The following is an 11,247-nucleotide window of genomic DNA, read 5'->3' on the forward strand; positions in this document are numbered from 1 at the left end:
ATTCAGCGCCGAGGACAATGTCGCAACCCCCCATGTGTATGTAAAACATGTGAGTTTTCAACTGATAATCCCCCATTTGAAGTTTGACATTTTCACAGCGGCCTTCACATTTCATTGTGCCTCCATCCGTAATTTGAACTTGGAAGTTAGAAACTGCTCGTACAAAACAATGCACTGCTTCTGTGAATTTTTGATGGATGAAATTATGTGCACTTCCACTATCAATCAAGACTACTACTGGGCGATGTTTAATAAAACCTCTAATTTTGGGAGTTTGAGGGGAAGAAATCCCTGCCAAAGCATGCAACGAAATAACTAGTTCGTCAGAGACATTGTCCTTTTAGTTGTCTTCTTCTAGCGGCTCATGTTCCTCAAGTGGTGGATCTTCCTCTGTTGAGCTGTAGTCAGTGGCATCAATTTGAAAAAAATTGGGCTCCTTGCATTTATGACTTGGGGAGTATTTTTCATCATAGTAGTAACATAGTCCTTGCTTTCTTCTATCGGCCATTTCCACAGGGGACACCTTTTAGACCTTAAGTGTTTGAGTCGTGGTGTGAGCCTATGGGGGGTGACCTTTAGCAGAGAAATTTGGGCGACTGTATTGGGCTGCTAATGCACGTTCCATGTTACGAGCTACCTTGCAAGCCTCCATCCATGTGGGAGGGTGGTGCAGTAGGACTTGAGCTTTGATGGCTTCTTTAAGACTGCTGATAAAACATTCCATGTAGAACACATCTGAGAGATCCCAAGTGCGGAAGGCTAAGGCTTCAAAAGCTGTAATATATTCATCCACTGTACCAGTCTGTTGGAGCTTAGTAAGACGACCCAAAAAGGATGATTCCTGGTCAAAGCGGTCTTGAAGAGCTTTGGTGAATTTGGTCCAAGTCCTAAAAGGTCCAATGCAACGTTGATGCCATTCCCACCATTGTCACCTTTCATTGTCCAAGTACATGCTCCCCAACATAAGTTGAGTCTCATCATCTAAGATGTGATTCAGTTTGAAATACTTCTCCATTTGTACTATCCATGCCGATGGGTGAGAACCGTCAAATTTATGCATATCCAACTTGGGAGGTCGCTGAATGGGTTGTTGGTGGGTGTGCCAGACGTGAGGAGAATGGCTAGACTCACCCTCATTGTGTCCATTGCCATTATACTCCTCCTCGTGGGCTTGCTCCTTTCCCTTCGGGATTATTTTCTCGACCATGCTACATAGTCCGCTAAGCTGAATGTGGAGGGTTTGCACTGATTCTTCAAGTTTGTCCATCCTTTCATTGGCCATCGCTTGAGCTCTAGTTTCTACCATACACCAACCTGATTTTTTTAAAATTGGGACCGCCTAAAAAAAATTTCCACTAAGAAGTGAATGGTACCACCGTGCTCAGCTCGTCGTCCTGATTCTGATGGGCTAGATCACCAATAAGCGCCCCGACTCCTTCCTTATCAATACTGCAGTCGCCAAATCCTCAAAATGTCAATGCGGCCAAAAGTCCTGCGAAAATTATACCCCGGAATAGGAACCCTTCACAATGACTCCGATCTGGTGGATCTAAGAGATCTGAATGGCGGATTTGATAGCTCTGGGCGGCGGAACAGACTGCTTCTGCAGATCTGATGGATCTAATAGATCGGAATGGCTGATCTACGAACTCGAGACTGCGGGATTGATGTCTGCTTCTGCTGCACCCCTTTGCACAAGCGGATCTAGAAGAGATGATGTGTGATCCCCCGATAGAAAAGGGAACTATGGTCTTGAGGAGTGTTAGGTGCTATAGATCGTAATATACATAAGGGTCTGGCAGTAGTACTCGGCCCAATGTTTCAGGGCTCTAACTAAGGAGGATCGACCGTACCCTTAGCCATACAACCCAACTACCCTATCGTATGGGCGAGTAATCTCTCCGAGTGCTGTTCTCGGTGTACTGTAGCCGCAAGACGACCGACAGTTTTTCTATGGCAAGGTTTCAAGGGAGGCTAGGGGGCTTCCGATATACCTAGAGGGTACATGGAAGGCAGTTCGTGTGCGGTTCTGTCTAATGCGCTACTACTCGAAGGGGTACCCACAGGGGTTACAAGGGAGTCCAACAGAGGTGACCACCTCTTGTATTTCTTGCGTGCATGCCTCCCCAAATCTGCAGGTTTATGCGCTCAACGACAGATCCCGTGGTTTAAAGACGCTAGAACACTTCTCTAGCCAAATTTTTTTTTTGCTAAGAAATGGAGATCCAACCGGCCCTAGAAAGTGCTCTGATACCACTTGTTATGCTCTTAACCTGCAAAATGATACCCGAATACAGAATATGCGAAGAAAAGATACCCAGAACACAGAATAGCAATGATTCAGAGAGTAATGTTCACTTGCCTCTTTGAGGGGGCAACCTCCAATAGAGCAGAGCTCGATTACAAAATAAGACATAATGCTCCTCGTAGGGAGTCTCTATCCTTTATATATGACTCATACATGCAATACCACAGACCAATACCGTGGGTTTTATTAATACCATCTATCTAATACTACGGCCCATTTGCAACTAACTGTGGTTCCGTCATTAATTGCGGATTAACCACTTACAATTATTAATATGGACTTTATTGACTCTTGACTATGGCGTGATCCCATTACATAAATAAGGGGGTTAGGGTGGGACCCTAACACATCTCTTTCACTGTCCCTCTCCTAGCGATGTGACAAACTACATGATCCTTTACTCCGTTGAGGATCATTCTCTTTTCATTTGTTATCGATGCTTGGTACTTCTTCAGTAGATCTGCATCTGCAGGCACAACCACCACATTGTCAACATAGGTCTTGAGAGAATTCTCATCTAGAAGGAATTCCATCCTTTCCTTCCAGTTGACATAGTTGGATGACCCATCCAACTTGTCCCGATCTCTCAGCCCACTGGTTGCCATGTCTACCACGAAAATGTCAAACTGATCCTCTTTGCTTCCTACTGTTGTTGCTCAGCCAATACGAAAATAGGCTTCTTGGTAGGAAGTCTACTGAGGAAAAGTTCCCTCACTGTGCTTCTCCTCTCTCTTTTGATGTCATTCTACCCAGCAAAATGGCCTGCAAAAAAATTTCGTCCCCCCAACTCTTCCTCATGCTGTGGCTCAATGCTGCTCCCTTTGCCATGGAAAAGTTTTGACTCGAAGCCCATCCTCTCTGTTGACTCACTTACAGAGAGACTCCCTCAAAATTCAGCCCTCTAGCTTGAACTACACAAACTCCTATGGGGATTCGAACTGCTACCTCTTGTAGCTATTTCAGTCTCGTTCTCTGCTCAGTGTTGGTTTCTCTAGCAATATTTTTCTTGCTTCACCTGCAACCTCGCTCTGACACCATGTGATAATTCCTTGAACCCAGAAATTCCTACTGCATCACTGATGATATTTCTTCTAATTGTTAGATTTACATGAACAATTTATTTGCAGTTTCCTATGACAAACATAGAAATACATACACTAAAACCTACAACATTTAAATAATATGACGAAACAAGAACCTAAACAATAGGGAAAGATACACACCAATGACACTGTTGTTTTTGGACAAACGTCCCCAGAAAAACCCAATGCAGGAAAACCAATGCAGTAGATCTAAGGGTTTTTATTATTAAGATGAAGTATTTCTAAATAACATCTCTGAATTCCCTTCCAGTAATCTAGTTACAGAGAAAATCACTTGGCATAAAAACTAGCAAGATTACCTCACTCTACACTACAAGTCCCGTCTTATCCAACATATGAACCAATGATTTCCCTATCTCCTTCTGCGCTACCCCTGTGAGGGCCCTGCGTTAGCCTCTAAAGCCCTGTGCCAACTTAATTGGGAATTGATTTTCCCTTAGAATACTTTTCCATCCCTCCTGGCTCAAAAACGTTAGCCTCCTCACCAAACTCAAACTTCTGTGCTAGAGGCCTTTGAATTTCTCTACGTGGGGCCTGCATGAGCCCTTCCTCGCTTTTCGTCACCCTCTTTGCCCTCTACATTACCTCCTCTGTGTGTCTCTCTACCTCTCTGCTGATTTTTCTTGGCTTCGGAGAAGATCCTCCATCCACAACACTCTTTGCCCCTCTTTATGTGATCACTACAAATCACTGCGCTACCTCTCCCTTCAACAATTTTGATCTAACTGATCAACTCTCTGTGTGTCTTCCAAATGACCGTCAATCTTCCTTAAATAAGCTTGTCATTGAAATTCAATGGCCTAGATTAGAATTTAATCAATGGCTAAGATCATTTATGCTTGATACTCGTCTTCTTCTAAAAGTTAGACCCATAGTTATATTAATACCCATTAATTAATTTATTTTCCTAAGTTTAGACTTAAATTCCCATTAAAAATAATTAATTATTTTAATAAAATTGTTTCTGGGTCAAATTTCTCAAAAATCTTTCTAGGTTCCTTGGAATACATGTGCCTAATCCTCCCTGTAAAATTTTAGACTTAGAGCATATCTAATGCTACCAGAAATCAACATGAAACTCTATCTCTACAAGGATTAGGTGGTATCTTTGAGGGTTTACTCTTGGAGTGCAATAGTTGGACTATGTGGTAGGGAAACTTAACAAGGAGTTGGGCATAGGACCACATTATCATGATCCCCTACTCATTGATGGTATGCAGAGAGCTTCTAGTACTTATAATGGGCATGATAGCGAGTGGAGCAAGGGGGACTTCATGTTGGACAGGATGGTTTAGGATCTTGGTATTGAGGGATTCCTTCATGTGATGATTTTTGAATTTCCATGACCCTCGGTCTAGGTTAGAGTGTTAAATCATTGATGCTACCAAACCAAGAATCTCAACCACTAAACCACTTTACACAGCGGAAATATAAAACAATAAATCACATATGCACAAATATACACAACTTTTAAAAAAATTCAACCCAACTTCCCTATCTTAACAACATATGATACAACAATCTAGTGCTCCCATACTAAGGATAATGGGCCTCATACATCCACTAGTACAAGACAAGATACTCTAACCATCTTGATATAGTACAATCTCTCATCTCTCTCGATCATACCCTTTACCTTCCCGATCCTTTGACTCTCAATCTGTAGCTGCTACATCTATCAATGCTCCAATTCCATCTGGCCATTGAATCTCGGCTATCCAATCTGCTCTCTAGTTGTCCCTTTCTCCATTAATGTAACAACTCATCGAGACTCCTATTGAGTTGTTCATAGCTCCACTTGTGAACAACTCTCAATTTTCCCACCACTGCTCCTCAAATACTCTAGGAATTCAACCTACTATGGTCTTCCTACACTGCTACGAGGAAGACCAACATAGGGCACGAAGGAATGCCACATACCACTATGAGATGTTCTTCTCTGATAATGAACATGGGCTAGGATTGTCCATCATCTGTTGTAGAGGTCCTTCTCCACACGCAAGTCTCAAGCTACTCAATCATGCTTCAATAACAACTACCAGGCTAGCTGTCACCTTTGTCCATCAAGGTGCTACACTTCGGCGCCAACATGGACACTATCACACTGTCCTCCAACACAATATAACTACCCAATATCATCCACACTTCATCTTCTCTCACTCTTCCCTCCAATATTCCACACGCGACCAAGTCCATGCTATAGCATCTGCCCCTAGTTAGGGCATCCCCACCCCTAAGATACCCTTACACATGGATGCCCACAGACTCCACCAATCTGCTCTTTTCCCTGCAATAGAGGAGCTATTGTGCAAATCTAGGCACCTCAATGTGTCCTCACCTAGGACACCATGAAGTGATCATCAAGTGAACATATTCAACACTCCTTGTTGTTGTCATCTTACCTTCCAATCTGATGTGTATGATGTCACCTCGGCTACTTCGTAAGCTTCCTCACAAAGATGACAAGCACATGATCCAAACACTAGCCAACAAATCATAGACCCAACATACCTCCACAAGTCACTGCTGCAATATTGTTTTCACTATTGTTCACTGAATTCCTGGTTAAGGAACATACTGCCGCCCTAGTTTCATGCCACATTCAACAAACAAGCCCTTCTAGGGTTGCGGTCCACCTTGGAGGGTTTCCTCTCATGCCACACTGCTTCCTTAGGTTGTTGTCCACCCTTGAAAACCCTCCAATTTAGCCCAGTTGTATGTTATGGCCTGCGGCCTAGCAACATAGCTGTCCTATAGCTTCCATCCCTTCAAGGTTTACCCAAACAGTCATCAATCTACAATGTAATGCTCTCCCTGAACTTGGTCTTACTGTCTGCTTCTTTCGGCACTACTCCGCACTCAAAACAACCAATTCAGACATGTCATTAGCCCATAAAACAAACACAAAATTTGGTTGTAACTACAACTCCTTTCCACGTTGTTCTAGGGAAGACCCTATCCATGCTTGACTTGACTTTGCTATGGATTCATTGCCTTGTAAATGAACCAAAAAAACAGCCCTAATTTGCCTTCAACCAACCCTGTACTCACCATGTTATACCTACAACAAAACAAAGAAACCCATGTTGATTTCAGACCTCCTTCACGACTTTCCTGTACTCCTTGCGGCTCCTTTTATCCAAGAAATTTCAGGGGTAATGTTGCACACTTTTGGATGATTAAATGACTCCAAATGTCTCATATTTGTAGCCTTTAAGGCCTCCATGAAATCAATTAAAGAGACCCATATTTTGGCACCCTTTTACACCAAGTCGACCTAACTTGGCAACCAAAAATTACATAGTCAACTTCAAAAATTCATTTCTCTCTAACGACAACTTGGATTCAGACGATTTGTGATGTGTTGGAATTGTATCACTGAGCACTATCATATTCATCCATCACATGTCATATTTTCATCTCGGTTTTGGTCCAAATCACAATGGGTGCAAAACCCCCAAGCTTGGATCTCAAGCACAGAAGTCCAATTGTGGTGCTTTGACCTCTAACCCTCAATCACCAGGGCTAGATTACCTCCTAAGTTAGAAAAATCAACATTCCCTCTTAGTGAGGGAGGTACTTCAAAATCAAGGAAGTAATCATCATCTCTGGCGACGATCCTAGACCACCTGGCATTCATCACTACAACATACCCTGTAGATGAATCTAACAATATTGGTAGTGCCTCTACCTCGTCACATCTAAACCTAAAGATCCCAAACCTCTAGAGGGCTACTCCCTTTGAGCCTACACGATCTCCACTGGCTCAATCCTATAAGAACTTATCCTCTTGGATCGAATATCACTCGTGAAAATCCCTCCAATCTCGGATATGCAATATCACAATCTGATGAAGACTCTAGCCTGTCAATATCCAGTCCATCACATGAAGCCATCTTGATTAACCTAATCTCATCCATGCCAAAGCAACCCTCGAGCTGTCCCAACCATCCGTGACAAATCAACAGAAGTCCATGATTAGTAATCTACCCTACAACAAAATTTTGTTCACCAGGCTCATCACCAATCCATAAGAACTCCTAGCCAATCTCATTACTAATCCAGTCAAGACCACATCTCCATGTCTCTAGGTGAACCCTCTGCTCCATGATCTAGACACCCACAAACTCCCTCTGATTTTATTCACTATGCACACTCTGATTGACTGTCCCTCAAAGTAGCTTAGACACGTTCTGATACCATGTCGAATTTCCATGACCTTGGGTCTAGGTTAGAGTCTTACATCACTGACACTACCAAACCAAGAATCTCAACCACTAAACTACTTTACATAGTGGAAATATAGAGCAGTAAATCACATATGAACAAATATACATAAATTTTAAATTTTTTCAACCCAACTTCATCATATTAACAACATATAATACAAATGTCTAGGGCTCTCATACAAGGGATAATGGCCCTCATACGCCCACTAGTATAAGACAAGATACTCTAACCATCTGGCTATAGTACAATCTCTCAGACCTCTCTATTGTACCATGTACCCTCCTGTTCCTTTGGCTCCCGATCTATATATCCTACCTCTATTAATGCTCCAAGTCTATCTGGCCACTAAATCTCAGCTATCCAAGTTGCTCTCTAGTTTTCCCTTCGTCCATCAAGGGCACAACTCATCGATACTCCTATCGATTCGTTGACAACTCCACTTGTGAAGAACTCTCAATCTTCCCAATGATGCTCCTCAGCTACTCTGGGAGTTCAACCTATTATGGTCTTCCTACGCTGCTATGAGGAGGAGCAGCATAGAGCAGCAAAGACTACCACCAATTGCTGTGAGACGTTCATCTCTGACAATGAACATGGGCTAGGAGGATTGTCCATCGTCGGCTGCAAAGGTATTTCTCCACACGCATGTCTTGGGATACTCAATCCTACTCCTGGTTGATGAGACCCCTGAGCTTCAACAACAACTACTAGGATAGCAGTCAGCTTTGTCCATCAAGGTGCTACATTTCGGCTCCAACATGGAAACTATCATGTTGTCCTCTAGTAGAACATAAGTGCCCAATTTCATCCACAATTGGTCCTCTCTCACGCTTCTCTCCAATAGTTCATGAGAGACCAAGTCCACATTGTAGTGTCTACTCCTAGTTAGAGCATCCTCACACCTAGGAGACCCTTACACATGGCTGCCTGCTGACTTCACCAATCCACCCTTTTCCCTACAACAGAGGAGTTATTGTGGAAATATAGGCACCTCAACGTGTCCTCACCTAGGACACCATCAATCCATTGATAATCAAGTGAACATATACAACACTCATTCTTGTTTTTCTCTTACCTTCCAATCTGATGTGCCTGCTATCACCTTGGTTGCTTGGTAAACTTACTAATAGTCCACGTGGCCACCTCCAAACAACTCCTAAGGTTTCTTCACGCTTCCCATCATTTGATCTGACCAATGAACCAATCCTGTATTTCCAGGTGGGCCCACCTTCTATTGTACAAGGTCCTTTATGATAGAAAGTCTAGGTTACCATGTCACCTTAACACCTCACAAACATGACAAGTAGATGATCCAAAGACTGGCCAACAAATCATGGACCCAACATACCTCCACAAGGCACTGCTGCAATACTTTTTTCATTGTTGTTCACTGAGCTCTTGGTTAGGGCATGTACTGCAGCCCTAGTTTCACCCCACAGTTAGCAAACCAGCCCTTCTAGGGCTGTGGTCCACCTTGGATAGTTTCCTCTCATGCCACACTACCTCCTTAGGTTGTTTTCCACCCTTGAAAACCCTCCAATTTGGCCCATTTGTGTGCTCTGGCCTGCGACCTAGAAACACAACTATCTTGTAGCTTCTAACCCTTCAAAGTGTACCCAAACAATCATCCATCTGTAGCGTAATGTTCTCCCTAAACTTGACCTTTCTGTATGCTTCTTTTGGCACCAGTCTGCACTCAAAAAGCCAATTCAAACCTGTCATTAGCCCATAAAAGAAACATAGAATTACGTTGTACCTACAACTCCTTTCCACATTTTTCTAGGGCAGACCTTATCCACGCTTGAATTTCCTTTGCTACGGATTCCTTGCCCTGCAAATGCACCTAAATAAATCCCTAATCTGCCTTCAACCAGCCTTTTACTGACCACGCTATACCTACTACAAAACAAAGAAATCCATGTTGATTTCAGACCTCCTTCACGACTATCCTGTACTCCTTCCTGCGACTCCTTTTCTCCACGAAATTTCAGAGCTAATGTTGCACACTTTTGGATGATTAAACGACTCAAAAACATCTCATATTTATAGCCTTTAAGGCCTCCATGAAATCATTTAAAGAGACCCATCTTCTAGCACCTTTTTACACCAAGCTTACCTAACTAGGCAACCAAAATTACATACTCAACTTCAAAAATTCATTTCTCTCTATTGATAACTTGGATTCGCATGATTCTCAATGCATTGGAATCGCATTGACAAGCACTATCATCCTCATCCATCACATGTCGTGTTTTCATCTTGGTTTTGGCGCAAATAACAATGGGTGCTAAACCCCCAAGCTTGGATCGCAAGCCCACAAGTCCATTTGTGGCACTTTGACCTCCAACCCTCGATCACCAAGGCTTGGAGTACCTCCCAAGCTACAAAATTCAACAAGGACAGTGTAGAGTGAAGGGACTATTCAGTGGCACAATTGGGACACTACCACATTTTGCAGTGATAGTAGGGGATCAACAACTAGAGAGGATGCTTGTTCACGCATTGCTTGAGAACAAGCAATTTTTGGCGGGGAGGACTAAAATATCCCCAATTATGATTTTTCATTTAATAGGATTGACAGAGTTATTGTGTTATGCTCTTGACCTGCAAGAAGATACAAGAATACCAAATATGCGAAGAAATATACCCAGAACACAGAACAATAAGAAATAACAACAAGTATTTTATTATTCAGAAAGGAAAGTAATGTTCACTTGCCTCTTCAAGGGGGAAACCTCCAGTAGAGTTGGGCTCAATTACAAAATAAGACATGATACTCCTCGAGAGGAGTCTTATCCTTTATATAGGATTCATACATGCAATACCATGGTTCAATACCATGGTTCTTATTAATACCATCTATCTAATACCATGGCCCATTTGCAACTAACTGTGGTCCCTTCTTTAAATGCGGGTCAACCACTTACAATTATTAATATGGGCTTTATTGACTCTTTACTTAACTATAACTATGACTCGATCCTATTACATAAATAAGGGGGTTTGGGTTGGACCCTAACATGCCCTCCCACATAAGAATAGCCTTGTCCTCAAGGCTGAAGCTATGGAAACTGTTGAAGGATAGTGGCTGATTCCTAGGTTGCATCTTCCGGAGAGGTGTCTTTCCACTTGACGAGGACTTCCTTGATCGTGCGTCCATACAGGTGCCGTTCTCGTGTGTCAAGAACCTTCTCAGGTTGGAGCCAGATTGACCCTTCTTCATCCAATTCAGGTAGACTGGTTTGAATTTGGCAATGGTTCCCAATCACTTTCTTGAGGCATGAGACATGGAAGACTGGATGGATTTTTGCAGTGGGTGGAAAATATAGCTTGTAGGCAACTTCTCCAATGCGCTGAAGTACTTGATACGGTCTGTAGAATTTTGGAGATAATTTCTAACAACCCTTGTCTTTGAGTGATGTTTTCTTATATGGTTGCAGCCTCAAAAGTACCTGATCCCCTTCTTGAAATTGGCATTCTGAACGATGTTGATCTATCTATTGCTTCATGCGATTTTGAGCTTGATGGAGATTCTCTCTGAGGTGGGCCAGCATGGTTGTGCGGTTGTGTAGGAGTTGATCCAATACTTGTACTTTCGAGCATCCC

This window comes from Pinus tabuliformis, chromosome 1_2, assembly GCF_031772625.1.
Source record: "Pinus tabuliformis cultivar Carrire ecotype Pingquan chromosome 1_2, CPIR1, whole genome shotgun sequence".
Taxonomy (NCBI): Eukaryota; Viridiplantae; Streptophyta; class Pinopsida; order Pinales; family Pinaceae; genus Pinus; species Pinus tabuliformis.